The sequence below is a fragment of the Balaenoptera acutorostrata genome, chromosome 12, assembly GCF_949987535.1.
Source record: "Balaenoptera acutorostrata chromosome 12, mBalAcu1.1, whole genome shotgun sequence".
Lineage (NCBI taxonomy): Eukaryota > Metazoa > Chordata > Mammalia > Artiodactyla > Balaenopteridae > Balaenoptera > Balaenoptera acutorostrata.
The window spans coordinates 6,446,945-6,465,307 of record NC_080075.1 but is presented as its reverse complement, the minus strand read 5'-3'; the positions used below and the strand labels follow the sequence as shown (position 1 = coordinate 6,465,307).

Sequence of the window (18,363 nt, the reverse complement as noted above, 5' to 3'; positions counted from 1 at the left end):
CAAAATTATCCAAAACATTATCAACAAAAGTTATTAAAACAAATGTGTAACAGAGGGACTTCCATGGTGGTCCAGTGGGTAAGATTCTGCACGCCCAATGCAGGGGGCCTGGGTTCGATCCCTGGTCAGGGAACTAGATCCCGCGTGCATGCCGCAACTAAGAGTTTGCGTGACGCAACTAAGTAGTCCTCATGCCGCAACTAAAAGATCCCAGATGCCACAACTAAAGATCCTGCATGCTGCAACAAAGATCCCACATGCCTCAGTGAAGATCCCACATGCCGCAACTAAGACCCGGTGCAGCCAAAATAAATAAATATATATATATATATATATATATATTTTTTTTAATGTGTAATAGAGAAAACAGATAAACCCAAAAGTTGGATATTGAAAAATTAATACAGTCTCTAGAAAGACTGATGAATAGAAAGAGAAAGAAAGAGGGATGGGGGGAAGATTCAAAATAGAGCTTCATAAATGCAAATAAAAAACATAATTGTAGATTCTAGAGATGCTGAACAAACAATACTAATGTATTATTAAATTTTTTTAAAAAGCTGAGCTCCCGAACCCCAAGCTTCCCCTGCCTACAGAAGCAGCCCCTTTTCCCCTGTTTAAGGAAATTAGCAATCACTCACAAGAAGACCTTTCACCTGGGGCCTTTGTCTCCCATTTGGATGCCCATTCTCAAAACCTGCCCACACTGCACCTCATTGGCTCCAGGCCCATAGCAAGAATAAACTCCCAGCTGAGCCCAGAAGAAAACTGCAAGGTCTGCTGGGGACGAGGTGGAGGTAGATTATACACCAAGGAAGTTGGAATATCTTGCCCATGTGTATTGAGAGGAAGCTGAGGGTCATGTATGGGAATGGAATCTACAGTGTTACACCAAGAGGGATGAAATGTAAGGTTGGATTCAGCAAGATTTACGAATGTATATACACTCACTCGGGACTCCTGATGTAATGTGTTATATTCAGCACATCTGAGTGGCTCTAAGGTTTGATTCCTTGGTTTATTGAAGCCTGGATTTAACAATGGCCTAAATTCAATGAGGATGAGATGCTAAAACTTCTCTGGCATATTGTAGACTAAGGAAAGGGTTTGAAGGCTTAGGAGATTAGAATGTTTGAGTTGATATATTATATGCAACCTACTCAACCAACACCCCACAAGCATACCATACCCCTGGCCATCAAGACCACCACCCTACAACCACAACATGCATCTTCATCAAGACATTGAGAAATGTGGGAAACTTCTTCTAGTAATGGCAGTTAAAGACCAATCCTCCTGCCAAAAACCGCCATAAAAGCTGGACAAAGTATTGTTTTTAAATCTGTTTCTTCAAGTCATGAGAGAACTACTGTGGCAGCAAGGACTTGAGGTGGCAAGAATGTGAGGAGGTGAGCCAGACATATGATCAAGTTCTTCCCCTCTAAGTGTTTGCAGATTCCAAGTGGCAGCTTGGAGACTAAGAAGCCAAGCACACCTTCTGGACATTTACAGGGCCAGAGAGATAAAAACTGGAGTTAGGATCCCCAAAGCATTACATCCTCAGAGTAGAGAAGAGCCAGAAGAAGACAACCCTTCACAAAAACTAGACCTGCCCAGCCCACAAGCATCCCAATGCCTGATTCAAACGCCTCCCCCAACCCTAATGACCCACCAAGAGCAAAAGTAAATTCTCCCAACAGATGATAGCACCATCCAAAGACTCACTTTTTTTCCATGGTCTTTCATACTCCATATTCAGCATCAATACGTTACCAGGCATAAGAGGAAACAATGACTAAAAATCAAGAGAAAATAACAAAATCTATTAGTAACAAATTCACGAAATAGCCAGATATTGGAGTTACCAGATACAGAGTAGAATATATGTAAATAATAAGTTCAAGAATTGCAATGAAAATATAAATAATTTCAGCAAAGAAGTGGAGATATATATAGATAGATAGATAGATACACACACACACACACACACACACACACACAGGTCAAATAGAAATCCTAGAATGGAACAATACAATACCTGAAACTGAGAACTCCACACATGGGTATAACAGTAGATCACACAAAGTGCATTGGTGAACTGGAATATTAAAAGAAAACAGCCAGAGATTTCTCCCAAGAAGATGTGCAAATAGACAATAAGCACATGAAAAGATGCTTACCATCATTAGCCATCAGGGAAATGCACATCAAACTACAGTGAGATACCGCATTGCACTCACTAGGACGGCTGCAATTAAAAGAAGAAAAAACATAGACAATAACAAGTGTTGGTGACACAGGAACTGTCATACATTGCTGTTGAAAATGTAAATGGTGTAGCCACTTTGAGAAACAGTTTGAAAGTTCCTCAAAAAGTTAAACATGAAGTTACTATTGACCCAGCAATTCTACTCCTAGGTATATATACCCAAGAGAATGAAAACATTGAAGACCTATGTTCTGGATTCCCCGAGTGGTCCAGTGGTTAAGAATCCGTCTTGCAATGCAGGGGATGCCGGTTCAATCCCTGGTTGGGGAACTAAGATCCCCCATGCCACGGGGTATTACTAATCCCGCACGCCACAACTACTGAGCCCGTGCTCTGGAGCCCACTTAGCACAACTAGAGAGAAGCCTGCGCACCACAACGAAGAGCCCACTAAGACCCAACGCAGCCAATAAATAAATAAATAAATAATTTTTTAAAAAGAAAGAAAACCTATGTTCACACAAAAATTTACATGAAGGTTCATAGCAACATTACTCATAATAGTTAAAAAGTGGAAACAAACCAAATGTCCAACAGCTGATGAATAGGTACACAAAATCTGTTATATCCAAACAACAGAGTATTATTCAGCCATGAATGAAGTACTGGCATATGCCTCAATGCAACATGGATGAATCTTGAAAACCACTATACAAAATGAAAACCAGACACGAAGAAGCACATATTATATGATTCCATTTATATGAAATGTCCGGAATAGGCAAATCCATAGAAATGGAAAGTGGATTAGTGGCTGCCATGGGCTGAGGGGAGGGATGAATGGGAGAAATTAAGAGTAACTGCTTTATGGGTACAGGGTTTCCTTTGGAGTGATGAAAATGTTTTGGAAAATGGGGTGATGCTGGCCCAACATTGTGAATATACTGAAAACCACTGAATCGTACACTTTAAAAGACAACTTGTAGAAAATGGATAGTAATACAAACAATTCTTGTCCAAAGCAATGCAAATAAACTTCAGTCCATTGAGATATCCCCTCTAGGATATTAATCAGTTTTGCATGTTAGCAAATTCACTTCAGCATTCTTGACTAATATCTGCGTCTGTACCTATTTCAAATTCTCCTTTCAACTAGTCTTAACATCTTACTGGTTTCATCATTAATTAATGAGTTGAATAAAATTGTTGGTCTGTGTTCATTTTATGTTTGCAATAAGAAGTATGCTTTTAACTTTTTGAAAATTATACTTTAGCAATTAGAAGAAGGGGAACGTGATTGCTAGATGCTGAAATTATTTCCCTATAGTAGAAAGATGGAAAATGGAGAGAGACGTTAAGAGAAGAGGAACTTCAAAGATACTTGTGCTCCCCTACACAGGATACAAACACCCCACTAAATATACTCCCTGGCCTTAAGAAAAGATGCTAGTCCCTTAGTCTAACACCCTTGGCAAAGCATATCTGTAGATGCAGGCCTGGTCTCTGACACATGTCTCTGCTCTGAGAGCACCCAAACCCCAGTGGCCGTCCCCTCCGCTCTGACTGGCCATCTGACAAAACATGGGAACACCGGCACAGAAGCGTGCCCTGCTGTGCAATGATGGGCATTAAGAAATGAAAGCACACCACTCATCAAAACTTCATCACCACGATTTGCTTAGATTTAGGGTTAGGTTATGTTTAGAGCTAGGGTTTTGTCAGGTGGCTGACCAAATTGGCCACAGGTTTGCTAAGAAACACTAAAAGCCTCTTCTCCAGGAGTGGAGGGAAGCTGCATGTACAAGTCCGTCTATGTCATCATTGCTTGTACTTGGGGTTGGCTCTGGGCTGGGAATCCTCTCTAGACCCCCAGCCCTGACTCCTATGTCCCTGCCAAGACTGCCATGTCAGTTTCCTTCTGACCTCCTCTCTTTCCCCTTGATCTTCCCTTCACACATGCAATGGATAAATACTGAAAACGAAAGAGGAATTGGAAATGAAAAACTGAATATTTCAAGGCTTAGACCTGAAGCACTGAGGAAATCCTAAGAGAACATGTTTGGTTTCTGTTCACAACCATGCTATTTAATTCTTCATGAAATTGCCAGTTTTGTTATCTATAATCCTCCATTAGTTTCCTATTAGATACTAAATGTAATAGTTTAAAATTTTTAATCCTAAACAATATATGTTTGTGAAATTATTGATTTTCTTTTGAACAGTACTTCAGGTCCTCCTATTTGGCTTGACTGTTGGCTCACATATTTAGTTTTATGACTTCTCCAAATCACGACCTTGTTTCCTCTTAGATCAGGAATCCTGTGAAGGGTGGCCCTGTCCTTTAGGGCATGGATTCTGTTTCCACTCCTGACTGCCCATTTGATCTTAACATGCAGTGAAAGTGCCCCCTGTGCTTGTCCGCATATTCCTATACCACTGCCTTCCGCCCCGTGGGCTCAAAGCCCTGCTCACAATCAGTCACAGAACAAGTTCTAGATCAGTTAAGTCAAAAAACATTCAGTGAGAATGTTCAACAGGCTAGCGCTGTCTGAAATTCCTGGGATGCAAAGATGAATGAATTTAATATCTGCCTCCATATCTTACCAAGGGGACATTCCCCCAAGGGAGAAAGAACACAGAAGGAGGACCGCTATGCATTAAGTACAGTGCTTGCTGTATTTCCAATATCACTCATGTTTCACAATAAATTTGAAAAGAAAGTAAAATCAGTCCCATTTTACAGATGAGGAAAATCAGGCCCATAGAAAAATTTAGTACTTGCCAATAGCACGCATCTGGTAGATGGCAGAACCAGCATTTGTTCCTAGGCTTTTCTGAATCACAAACAAACACTTTCTCTGTTAATGTGCACTTAGTTGATTTCAGTCTGATTCATAGAAGAGTAACATCACTTTTTTTTCCTTACCATTACTTTCAATGAAGATTAGAGCCATCACCCGAGTTCCATGGGCTTCAAAGAAGGCAGACCTGGATTCCAAATTCTGCTTCCCCACTTCCCAGTCGTGAGACCACAGGCAAGTTCCTTAACCTCTTACAGTTTCCATTTCTTGATTAGAATATGCGCGTCTCACTGAGATGTTACAAGGCCTAAATGAGGTAAGCTAAGTCTCACACCTACCACAGGTCTTGCCCCATGTGCATCTTCCAAATGGCAAGTGTTATAATCACCTCTGGGTTAATCCCACCCTGGCCCTGGCCACACGGGCGACATCCCTTTTCTCTGCCTGCAGTTCTGAAGGTGCTTTCAGGTGGTGAAGACATTCTCTCAAGCACAGGGGAGCATAGAACAGCAGAGCCCACTGGACTCATTTTTCACTTTTAAATCCAGGAAAGGAGGTTAGTAAGTCACAAATCATGACCTATCCACACGAACAACTATTGAAAACAGACCTTAGTCAGCGTGGTCATACGTAACTGGTAGATTCTTTTTTGGTAAATGTCAGTAGCCACCACTGGTTTGTCAGGGCTGAAGGTCCCCCTACCCCCCACCCCCAGCCCCATACACTTAACAAAAGGTAATTTGTTTGAATGGAAGCAACTCACAGACCAAACGCAAACATGTATTGAACATAAAAAGAAAGCCCAATATAGTCCTACACCGTGTTTTGGGGTTTTTTTTGTTTTCTGGGTTTTTTTGGCTGTGTTGGGTCTTCGTTGCTGTGTGCAGGCTTTCTCTAGTTGTGGCGAGGGAGGGCTACTCTTCGTTGCGGTGCACGGGCTTCTCACCGCGATGGCTTCTCTTGTTGCGGAGCACGGGCTCCAGGCACTCGGGCTTCAGTAGTTGTGGCGCGCGGGCTCTAGAGCGCAGGCTCAGTAGTTGTGGCGCACGGGCTTAGTTGCCCTGCGGCATGTGGGATCTTCCCGGACCAGGGCTCGAACCCATGTCCCCTGCATTGGCAGGCGGATTCTTAACCACTGTGCCACCAGGGAAGCCCCTACACTGTGTTGTTTTTTGTTTTTTTTTTTTCTAAACTGAGCTGTCAGAATACTATCTGGTTTTGAAGGGTTATTATAGTGGCTTTGTGCATGTTTCCCTCTGTGAAGGGACAAACACTAGGTGTAAATATCCAAACTCTGTTGGCAGTTTTACATTTATGGGATCCCTATAATGGCATTTTACAAGTTTTATAGCTCTTCTATCAGTTTTTTTTTGTTTGTTTTTTATTTATGGCTGTGTTGGGTCTTCGTTTCTGTGCGAGGGCTTTCTCTAGTTGTGGCAAGTGGAGGCCACTCTTCATCATGGTGCGCAGGCCTCTCACTATCACGGCCTCTCTTGTTGCGGAACACAGGCTCCAGACGCGCAGGCTCAGTAGTTGTGGCTCACGGGCCTAGTTGCTCCGCGGCATGTGGGATCTTCCCAGACCAGGGCTCGAACCCGTGTCCCCTGCATTAGCAGGCAGATTCTCAACCACTGCGCCACCAGGGAAGCCCAACACTGTGTTTTTTAAGCTCCGTAAGTCTCAGGTCTCACCGCACCTGGCATTATATGTTAATGTCAAGACAAAAACACAACCATGTCCCAGAAGTAATTTCCTGGTTGGCATCAGGCAACCAGAATCCTCTGAGTCAGAAGTTGGACATAGGACCATTCAGTTCGAGCCTTAGATACCATTTCAGGGATGAGAGGTGAAGGGCTTGCTAAATTTTAGCCAACCCATCTCTCAAACGAAACGAATGTCAACAATAAAATCACTTTTCTAACACCCATTGGACCAATTAACAAATTCTCTGTTGTGGATTAGAGAGAAAGACAGCTGGAGTGCGGGCATTTGATTATATGCTCCCTAGCCACCCCTAGAGTGTGTATTTGTGCTTAGAATTAGGGTGTCTGATGCTGTATCTAGAGTGAGGATTAAAATATACATATATATATATATTTTCAAGGTAAGTTACTGCCAACACTACAACCACTGTCTGCCCTCCAAGAATCACAGGACTCTACGGATCTGTGGCTTAGTTAGAATACGGCCATCAGGACTTCGCTGGCGGTCCAGTGGTTAAGACTCCGTGCTTCCAATGCAGGGGGCTTGGGTTCGATCCCTGGTCGGGGAACTAAGATCCCTCATGCTGCGCTGCGTGGCCAAATAAATAAATAAATTAAATTAAATTAAAGCAGCAGTTAAAAAAAAAAAAAAGAATGTAGCCATTAAAAGCGCCCTCTTCAGGGACTGGTGCAGCGGGAGGGTCCTGGCATCCCCTTCTAGACTCTAGGACAGTTCATCTAACCTCTGCTTGCATTTTTCCCCCTATGTCTGTACTTACATAAAGAATGTTAACATGTTTGGAAAGAGTCCAACCAAATACAGCTCACGTCCATCTCGTTAGAAATTCCCCTCGTAGGGACTGTGCAGCCTCAACCAGATCAGACTCTTCTCCCTGGAAAAACAAGGCACAAGAATGAGGCCAAAAGAGACAGGAGAACTAGGGAGGGAAAAGTAAATCTTATGTTCTTAGCTCTTTTTGCATTTCAAAAAAAAAGTTATAATCGGAGAAATTGTATCAAATGGCAGTGCTTGTGAATCTGCACATGTGCCAACGAAAATTACACAGTTAGGAAGTGTACAAAGGAGCTATGTCCTGTTCCAGATTCTTTCCCTACTTTGCAACTGGTTTGTTTCATTTCTTTATGAGACAGAGAACCTATACTAATAACCCCCACAAAATAGATGGTCCTTTCATTTACACCACAATAGTATTAAATCAAAGGACAAAGCCTTGAAACACTCTAATGAGCTCTGAAAGATTGCTGATCTACATCTGATATATACTCTGTCTTCTATTTCAATAATAAGCTTCTTAGTAGAAAGAGGCTTTTGATAAATTAGAAGAATCTCCAAAAACTAGAATCCTCCCAAGGTACAAATTATACTGTTCTTGCTGAGTCCCCAGGATTTGGCTTAAAAATGTTTTCTTTGCATATTCATCCACCACTGGACCAATAAGAGTAGGGGTCCTTCTCATATCCTGGCATGATTTCTGATTGTTACTCACTAGATTACATTATGAATCCCCCTCTTTCACTTCATCACCACTATTGATGTTAACAAGGCCCCACTTTCAATGAAAGCTAAAATTTAAGGATTCCATTTAAAGGGAATAGGCCAACAAGCAAAAAAAGACCTTTGCTGAGGCACATAATCCTGCTATTTCAGAGGACCCAGGGTAAAAATAAGACCCTAAAACCTTCCAAGGAGGAGAAACAGATCACAAACAAAAGAGGAGGAATCAGAGCAACATTACACTCCTCAACCACAACACTGGAAGCTGGCAGACAGTGGAACAAAACCTTCAGAAATCTGAGAGAATGATTTTAGACTAGGAATATTATACCCAGCCAAACTATGAATCAAGTATAGTGTGTTAATCCAGTAAAGACATGCTCAGATATTTCAAAAGCTTTGCTTGCCAAATATACTTTATCAGGAAATACTGAAAATTGTGAAAAGAGGGAGGAAATGGGAGCCCGGAAGTAGAAAACTCAACAGAGGGGAGTCAAAGGGAACTCTCCGGACAAGGGTCAAGGTGGTCTCAGCACAGCAGTCCTGCATGGTGCAGGCAGCCTGAGGCAGCAGGACACTTACGAACCTAAGGACCGTCTGATTGAAAGGGACTGGGTTGAGTGGAACTTGATGACTCTGGCAGAGGGTTTGAGAAAGAATTTACATTGAACACCTAGAAAACTCAGCCAATTTCTTAAAATTAATTTGTATTGGAGTATAGTTGCTTTACAACGTTGTGTTAGTTTCTACTGTGCAGCAAAATGAATCAACTATACATATATCCCCTTTTTATTGGATTTCCTTCCCATTTATGTCACCACAGTGTGTTAGGTAGAGTTCCCTGTGCTATACAGCAGGTTCTCATTAGTTTCTATGTTATACATAGTATCAATAGTGTATATGTGCCAATCCCAATCTCCCAATTCCTCCCACCACCCTTTTCTCCTTAGGCTAATTTTTTAAATGAAGAAATGTTTAACACAAGGGGGATTAAGTTTTACAAAGAGAGAGATGTAATCATATATAATTATGGCTTGGCTGTGATTAATTTAATTAAAATAACATACTATATATAATAATATATAATATATATGATTAATATATTCTTGATTATATACATTTTTTTAAAAATTTTATTTATTTATTTTTGGCTGCGTTGGGTCTTTGTTGCTGTGCGCGGACTTCCTCTAGTTGCGGTGAGCGGGGTCTACTCTTCGTTGCAGTGCACGGGCTTCTCATTGCGGTGACTTCTCTTGTTATGGAGTATGGGCTCTAGGTGCACGGGCTTCAGTAGTTGTGGCTTGCGGGCTCCAGAGCGCAGGCTCAGTAGTTGTGGTGCACGGGCTTAGTTGCTCCACGGCATGTGGGATCTTCCCGGACCAGGGCTCGAACCCGTGTCCCCTGCATTGGCAGGCGGATTCTTAACCACTGCGCCACCAGGGAATTCCCTCTTGATTATATATTAAAATAACATGCTTATATTATACTTTAGTATTAATTTAATCAAAATAACATAATCACTGAGTGTTGATTTTAATGAAATATAATATGGCTGCGGTGGGAGGACGTGGGGCCAGTGTAGAGTATTGTGGAAAGGGAAGGGTAGAAAAACTTCTCATCTTTCATGATAGGAAGTGAATTGATAATATATACATTAAAAATAAAGAATTAGTAATATAAGCCTATTATTTAAAAATAGGGATGTCTGGGTGTCCACAGAGCTCATGGTCACCATCTCATTTTTGTTTCATAATATACACTGGATTCATACCACAGGAGTGCAGTTGTAACCTGAGATTAGAGACTACCAGAGGCGGGTGAACAAGTCTACCCTGGTGTAAAGGTCACCTTGTTTCAAGTAAATGAACTCATTGATTATTTCATGAAATCTTCAAACCCTGTTGAGCTGTACTCAATGTATATAATCTTAATTTATTTCTAGAGATTATCTGTTATTTTCATTTGTTGCCAGATTTATTTTCTCACATCATTTTTGTATTCCTTTACTCATCTGCAAATTTCACTGTGATCTTTTAAAAAATATGGAGGGGTTTCCCTGAGGAAATATCTGGGCTGTGTTTTTGTTTTGTTTTTATTTGAGGTTAGGAAATAAATTACAAATTATATTGCAAAAAAAATTAAAAATAAAATAAAAATTAAAATAGGGATGTAAATAGCAGAAGAAAGTGCAAAAAGAGTTGAAAGAGGTTGTCTCTGGGGAGTAGCCATGACGGGTGGGGGGATGGAGCATGGGGGGATGTTGTTATAAGTTTAAAGAAAGATATGTCTTATAAAATTATGTATTCTGTTAAATATAGTTTGTTTTAATTTTAAGGAATGAGCAGGAGTTAGAGAATGGGTAGAATGAATTTAGGAAAATCACATTTAGAGATAGGAATGATTAATTTAATTCCTGATGGCTGAGGCCAATAATATCCTCAGTTTACCAAGACAAATAGCCAACCTTAAATGATCTATTTCCATTGCTGAGAACATGGGAAGATAAGCAACCAAAATCCACAGATTCCTCCCCGTCACCTAGTAACGACAAGGAAGCACCTCTGGCAGCACTGATGCCCATTTCTTAAGTTAGTGCACCCACAAACCCTATCCCAAGGGACTGGGCATTGTTTTAGATGCTTGGAAATGAGCCAAAGACATTACCAGGGGTTCCTTCTTTTCAGCACACTAGCCTTGGCATTTCCTTGTTTTATAAGTCCATAGGAACAGAGGTTAACTTGTAGATTTTTCTCTAGTGGAAATGCAAATTAATTTCTCTCCCATGGAACAGACAACCCCAAAGGCTATGGCTTATGGCCCTGTTGGACATTATCCAGTTCTGTATCTAAACTAGCAATGTATTAACTTGCCGATATAGGCTTCGTTTGGCAAATGCTTGTAGCATCTGATTAGCCACAACAGCTTAATTGTTCCCTCATTAACTGAGTTGACTAAATCTTTGACATTTTCATTTTATATTTGCATGAGAGTAATGATGTTACCTTTCGGAAAATTATACTTTAGCAAAGACTAAAATGAAACCTATAGAAACATTTTAAAAGCTCCTCTTCTGAAATTATAAAGGATTAAGACACATGTTAAAAGACGCTCAACGTATTAGTAAAAAAGTGAAATGCAGATTAACTTGACATGTTTATTCCCATCAGATTGGCAAACATTCCCATGTGTCAACATCAAGTGTAGGGAGATAGGTCCTCTCATACATAGCTGGTGAGATTACAAATGGATGAAGTCACTTTGGAGACCAATTTGGCAATATCTATTAAAATTTAATATGGGAAAAATAAATAAATAAAAAATAAAATTCCTGTTCTTGGAACAAGCCCTTCAAACCCATACTTACAAAAATCAACATTTCTTTTAAAAGCAACTAAGTAGATAGAACTGATGGGGTTTTATCTTCTTTGGTCTTCTGATTGGAGGTAACTGCTAGACTCAGTCAACCAAACACAAGTATTTCCAGGGAGAGCCTTCTAGACTCATAGGGTGGGCCCAGTCTTCACAGACATGACAAAATAAATGGGACTAAGACAAAATCTTTTTCAAAATGAAGCTTGGAGGCAGTGATTTCTCTTAGAGTCTAGAGGAAGACAAAATTATGCTCTGGTTGGTAGGAGAAGCTTTTCCCCAAGCAGGTGCCCCTGGAGCTGGGACTTTGAAAGGCAGGATGGGGAGAGGAAGGCACAGAGTGGGCAGAGCCAGGAGGCCTGGCTGAGGAAGGCCTGTGGAGGAGGGAGAGCTTGAGGGCCGGAGAAGGAGATGGCTATTCCTCCATCCACTCACTTGCTCACTGGCAATGTATTACCTCATTCCGTTCATTCATTATCTTTTCGTGTATCTTAGTCTATTCGGGCTGCTCTAACAAAAATACCATAGACTGGGAGGCTAATTAACAACAGAAATGTTATTTCTCACAGCTCTGGAGGCTGGGCAGTCCAAGATGATGATGCCTACAGATTTGGAGGATTGGAGTCCTGCTTCGTAGATGGCAGTCTTTTCACTGTGTTCTCACTTGGCAGAAAGAGCAAGGGGGTTTCCTGGGGTCTCTTTTGTAAGGTCACTAATCCCATTCATGAGGGCTCTACCTTCATGACCTGATCACCTCCCAAAGGCCCCACCTCCTAAAAGCAACACATTGGGGAATAGGTGTCAACATATGAATAGGGGGGTGGGGGGGCAACAGAAACATTCAGTCTATAGCATTGTGTTTTTGAATTAGATTGCAAGTTCCTTTGTATTACCGTAATTATTCTTATGGGATAAACAAAGATTGAAAAAACATACAAAGCCCTGCTTTGCTAGGGCTGCCGTAACAAGATACCACAGACAGGTGGCTTTGAAACAGGAGCGAAGGGGTCAGAACACAACCTTTAAAAGAATGACATAGCCCTTGAGGATACAGCAAAAACTGGTTAGAACCAACTAGGTCCAAGATGGCGGGAGGTTCGACTTCCAGTAGACTATGAGCCTCACTATACGCTCACTCTAATATTATACATCAGCTAAATGACACACCCACAGGCGCCATGACAGCTCAGAGGCTGACCATAAAAGGCCAAAAAGTGGGCGGTGGCCCAATTCCTGGAAATCTCCACCCCTTCCCCAAAATAGTTGGAATAATCCCCCCCACTCATTAGCCTATGAAATTACCCAGTCCATAAGAACTAACCACCCCATATTTCAGGGCCTCTCGCCTTCTGAGACAGACCGCATTCTGTCTCTGGCATGTGTCTCTCTCTAAATAAATCCACTTCTTACCTATCACTTTGTCTCTCACTGAATTCTTTCTGCAATGAGACATCAAGAACCTGAGCTTCATTAAGTCCTGAGGCCAGGTGTGCGATCTCAATGAAAACACGGTGGGTTCAGGTCCCAATCTGGGTTCTGGCCAGGTTTGAGTCCCGGCCCATGGGTTCAAGTCACAATCTGAGTTGTGCGTTTTCAGCTTAACCAACATAAATTTTTTTTCTCACGGTTCTGGGGCTGGAAGTCCAAGATCAAGGTGCTTGGAAGTTTGGTTTCTGGTGAGATTTCTCCCTTGAGTTGCAGGTGGCCACCTTCCCGCTCTGTCCTCAGATGGCCCTTTCCCTGTGGGCTCGCATCCCTGGTGTCCCTTCCTTTTCTTATAAGGATGCCAGTCATATTGGGTTAGGGCCCAATCATATGATGTCATTTAACCTTAATTACCTCTTTAAAAGTGCTGTCTCCAAATACAGTCACATTCTGAGGTGTAGCAGGGGTCAGGACTTCAACATATGAATTTCGGGGGTACACACTTCCATCCATAACACATGGTAAAAACAGTACAAAAAGATACACATTGAAAAATACATCTCGCATCCACCCTGCCTTCAGTCCTGTGTCCTCAAATGCACGTTATCATTCAGATTTTACATGCCTCTGAATGTAAGTTTTTTTTGTTTGTTTGTTTTTCTTTTGGCTGCGTTGAGTCTTCGTTGCTGCGCGTGGGCTTTCTATAGTGGTGAGCGGGGGCTACTCTTCGTTGCGGTGCTCGGGCTTCTCATTGCGGTGGCTTCTCTTGTTGTGGAGCACAGGCTCTAGGTGCGCGGGCTTCAGTACTTGTGGCACACAGGCTCAGTAGTTGTGGCGCACGGGCTTAGTTGCTCCACAGCATGTGTGATCTTCCCCAACCAGGGATCGAACCTGTGTCCCCTGCATTGGCAGGCGGATTCTTAACCACTGCGCCACCAGGGAAGTCCCTGAATGTGAATTCTTTGAAGGCTGAGACCATGTGATGTAATCTCTACAAAAAGGAGCAGTGGGCCACATGCTCAGGCCTGCAGACGGAGGTGAGCATCAGACCTTATAGGCCAGCACCGCCCTCTGACCTCTGCCCTCTTCAGAACGCATGGAGGAGGGGAGAGAGGAGCACATGCTGTCTGCTGATAACACACCTCTGGGTGCAGTTCTAGACAAAGGAGAAAATTGGGAAGGAACCATCATCCTACAGAACTCACAGGGAAGGGGGAGAAAGACCAGTGAAGCAAAAACAACAACAACAACAACAACAAAAAACAAAAATGAAATTAACTGGCCTGGAGATTTTCCAAAGTATTTTAACCTGGACAAAATAATATGTTGGCTACTGTATTTACATTTTGAAAATTCCTTTAATTTATATGTCTGCATAAATGTTTTTAGTTTTTTTAAAACAGCTTTATGAGATGTAATTCACACATCATAACATTTACCTGTTAAAGTATACAATCCAGGGACTTCTCTAGTGGTCCAGTGGTTAAGACTCCGCACTCCCAATGCAGGGGGCCTGGATTTGATCCCTGGTTAGTGAACTAGATCTCGCACACGGCAACGAAGATCCCACGTGCCACAACTAAGACCCAGCGCAGCCAAATAAATAAATAGATAGATAGATAAATAAATATTTTAAAAAGCATACAATCCAGGGGACTTCCCTGGTAGTGCAGTGGTTAAGAATCCGCCTGCTAATGCAGGGGACACGGGTTCGATCCCTGGTTGGGGAAGATCCCACATGCCACGGAGCAACTAAGCCCGTGCACCGCAACTACTAAGCCTGTGCTCTAGAGCTCACGAGCCACAGCTACTGAAGCCCGTGAGCCCAGAGCCCGTGCTCTGCAAACAAGAGAAGCCACCACAATGAGAAGCCTGTGCACCGCAACGAAGAGTAGACCCCACTCGCCGCAACTAGGGAAAGCCCGCGCACAGCAACGAAGACCCAATACAGCCAAAAAATTAAAAAATAATAAATAAAATTAAATTTTTAAAAAAAGTATACAATCCAGGGACTTCCCTGGGTCCAGTGGTTAAGACTCCGTGCTTCCACTGCACAGGTTCGATCCCTGGTGGGGGAACTAAGATCCCACATGCCGTGTGGTGTGGCAAAAAAAAAAAAAAAAAAAAATTTAAAGTATACAATCCAGTGGTTTTTAGTAGATTCACAAGGTTGTACAACCTTCAGTGCTATCTAATTCCAGAACATTTTAATCAGATATGCTAAAAGAAAACCAGTACCCGTTAGAGTAATTCCCATTCCCCATTCCTCCCAGCCCCTGGCAAACACCAATCTGCTTTCTATAGATTTGCCTATTCCAGACATTTCATAAAAATGGAATCATACAATATGATGCCTTTTGTGTCTGGCTTCTTTCAATTAGCGTGATATTTCCAAGACTCATCCACGTTGCAGCACGTGTCAGTACTTCATTCCTTTCTATGGCTGAATGTTATTCCATTATATGGATTGACCACATTTTGTTTATGCATTCATCAGTTTATGGACATTTGGGTTGTTTCCGCTTTTTAGCTATCATGAATAGTGCTTCTGTGCACATTCACGTACAAGTTTTTTTCGTGGACATATGTTTTCAGTTCTCTTGGTATATACCTAGGAGTAGAAATGCTGGGTCAAATGGAAACTCTGTTTGACTTTTTCAGGAACTGCCAAACTGCTCAGCTGCATTATTTTACATCTCTACCAACAGTGTATGACGGTTCCAATTTCTCTGCATCTAACACTTATTCTCTTTTTCTTTTTAACATCTTTATTGGAGTATAATTGCTTTACAATGTTTTGTTAGTTTCTGCTGTATAACAAAGTGAATCAGCTATATGTATACATATATCCCCATATCCCCTCCCTCTTGCGTCTCCCTCCCACTCTCCCTATCCCACCCCTCTAGGTGGTCACACAGCACCGAGCTGATCTCCCTGTGCGATGCAGCTGCTTCCCACTAGCTATCTATTTTATTGTCTTTTTGATTGTAGCTATCCTAGTCATTGTGAAGTGGTATCTCCTGGTTTTGATTTACATTTTCCTAATGGCTAATGAGGTTGAGCCTCTTTTCAAGTGCTTCTTGGTCATTTGTATATTTTCTTTAGACAACTATCTATTCAGAGCCATTGCCCATTTTTAAATTAGGCTGTCTTTTTATTTCTTTCTTCTTTTTTTTTTTTTTTTGATGTGGACCTTTTTTTTTTTTAAGTCTTTATTGAATTTATTACAATATTGCTTCTGTTTTATGTTTTGGTTTTTTGGCCACAAGTCATGTGGGATCTTAGCTCCCCAACCAGGGATCGAACACGCACCCCTTGCATTGGAAGGCGAAGTCTTAACCACTGGACTGCCAGGGAAGTCCCTGTCTTTATATTTGAGTTGTAATCGTTCTATATACTCTAGGTCGAAGTCTGTTTTAGTCTGCTCAGGCGGCCAAAACAGGATACCGTAAAATGGGTGGCTTAAACAATAGGAATTTATTTTCGCACAGTTCTGGAGGCTGGGAGTCCAAGATCAGGATGCCAGCTGGGTTGGTTTCTGGTGAGACCTCTCTCCTTGGCTTGCAGACAGTGTCCTCACGTGCCCTTTCTTCTGTGGATACACATCTCTGGTGTCTCTTCCTCTTCTTATGAAAACATCAATCATGCTGGATTAGGGCCCACCCTTCTGATCTCATTTAACCATAATTACCTCTTTAAAGGCCCCATCTCAAATACAGTCACATTGGGGGTTTGGGCTTCAAAATACGAATTTTTGTGGGAGTTTGAGATTAGCAGAGGCAAACTATTATATATAGGATGGATAAACAACTGTCCATCTGTATATGGTCCTACTGTATATCACAGGGAACTATATCCTGTGATAAACCATAATTGAAAGGAATAAGAAAAAGTGTATATATATGTAGAACTGAGTCACCTTGCTGAACAGCAGAAATTAAACACAACATTGTAAATCAACTATGCTTTTTTTAAAATAAAATTTTTAAAAATATATGAAGTATTGGAGAACACAATTCAGTCCATGACAAAGTCCCTTATCAGAGGTATGATTTGCAAAAGTTTTCTCCCATTGTGAGTGCCTTTTCACTTTTTTCATGATGTCCTTTGAAGGACAAAAGTTTTTGGGGGATTTTTTAATGAATTTTTATTATGTCCAGTTTACCTATTTTCTCTTTTTTGTTGCTTATACTATTGGTGTCATATATAAGAAACCACTGCCTAATCAAAGGTCATAAAGATTTATACCTCTGTGGGCTTCTAAGAGTTCTATAATTTTAACACTTAGATTTATGGTTTGGCTCCATTTTTAGTTAATTTTTGCATATGGTGTGGGTTAGGTGTCCAGCTTCATTCTTTTGCATGTAGATATCCAATTGTCCCAGAACTAGTGGTGGTAAAGACTATTCTTTCCCCATTGAATTGTCTTGACACGCTTGTTGAAAATCAATTGACCATAAAAGTAAGAGTTTATTTTGGGACTTTCAGTTCTATTCCATGGATTTATATGGTTACTTTTACACGAGTACTACACAGTCTTGATCATTGTAGGTATGTAGTAGATCTTGAAATAGGAAAGTGTGAGTCCTCCAACTTTACTCTTTTTTTTTAAGATTGTTTTTGCTACTTTGGGTCTCTTGCATTTATGAAGGAATTTGAGATCAGCATGTCAATTTCTGCAGAAAAACAGCTGGGATTTTGATAGGAATTGCCTTGAATCAGTAGGTGACTTTGGGTACTATTGCCATCTTAATAGTAAGTTTTCCAATCCATAAACATGAGATGTCCTTCCCCTTATTTCCATCTTTAATTTCTTTGAACAATCTTTGTAGTTTTCAGTATACAAATCTTGCGCTTCTTTTGTGAAACTTATTCCTAAGTATTTTATTGTTTTAGATGCTATCCTAAATGGAATTTGCATAAACATTTTTTAATAGAGTTATATTGCTGAATGTTTATGAGAAACAGTTACAATTTTAAAAGAAAAACAGTTCCCTTATAGTGGTGATCATTAAAACTTCCCTACCAAATCTCCCCATTAGCTTTTCATCACTTCACTTTCATTTTCCTTTCCTTTCTGCCCACACCTTTGCCTGAATACCTTACTCAAGACACATATAAACAAGCTTGAACCAACCTCTCAAAAGTGAACAAAAGACAAGGGAAAAGGAATAAAGAAGGAGACCAGCTGTCTGTTTGCTTAACCACTGCTTCCAGTGGAGGCCTTTCCCCTTAGCTTTGTGCACACCAATTATGTTGCATCCCAAGCTTCTTTCTGGACAAAAAGATTATGGGAAAAATATTGCCTAAACACAGAAACATGCTTGCAGAAGTCAAGGAC

The 18,363-nt window shown here is 41.2% G+C and overlaps 1 long non-coding RNA gene across 1 annotated transcript in view; it reads right to left on the bottom strand.

Moving 5' to 3' along the window:
• Positions 1-1,732: 1,732 nt before the first annotated feature.
• LOC103002641 (uncharacterized) overlaps positions 1,733-18,363 on the bottom strand; it is a 34,101-nt gene continuing 17,470 nt past the window's right edge. The window contains exons 2-4 of the long non-coding RNA XR_452470.1: positions 7,492-7,605; positions 2,181-2,248; positions 1,733-1,795 (exon numbers count right to left, since the gene is read on the bottom strand). This is a non-coding gene — a long non-coding RNA (uncharacterized LOC103002641). The remainder of the gene's footprint in view (positions 1,796-2,180; positions 2,249-7,491; positions 7,606-18,363) is intronic.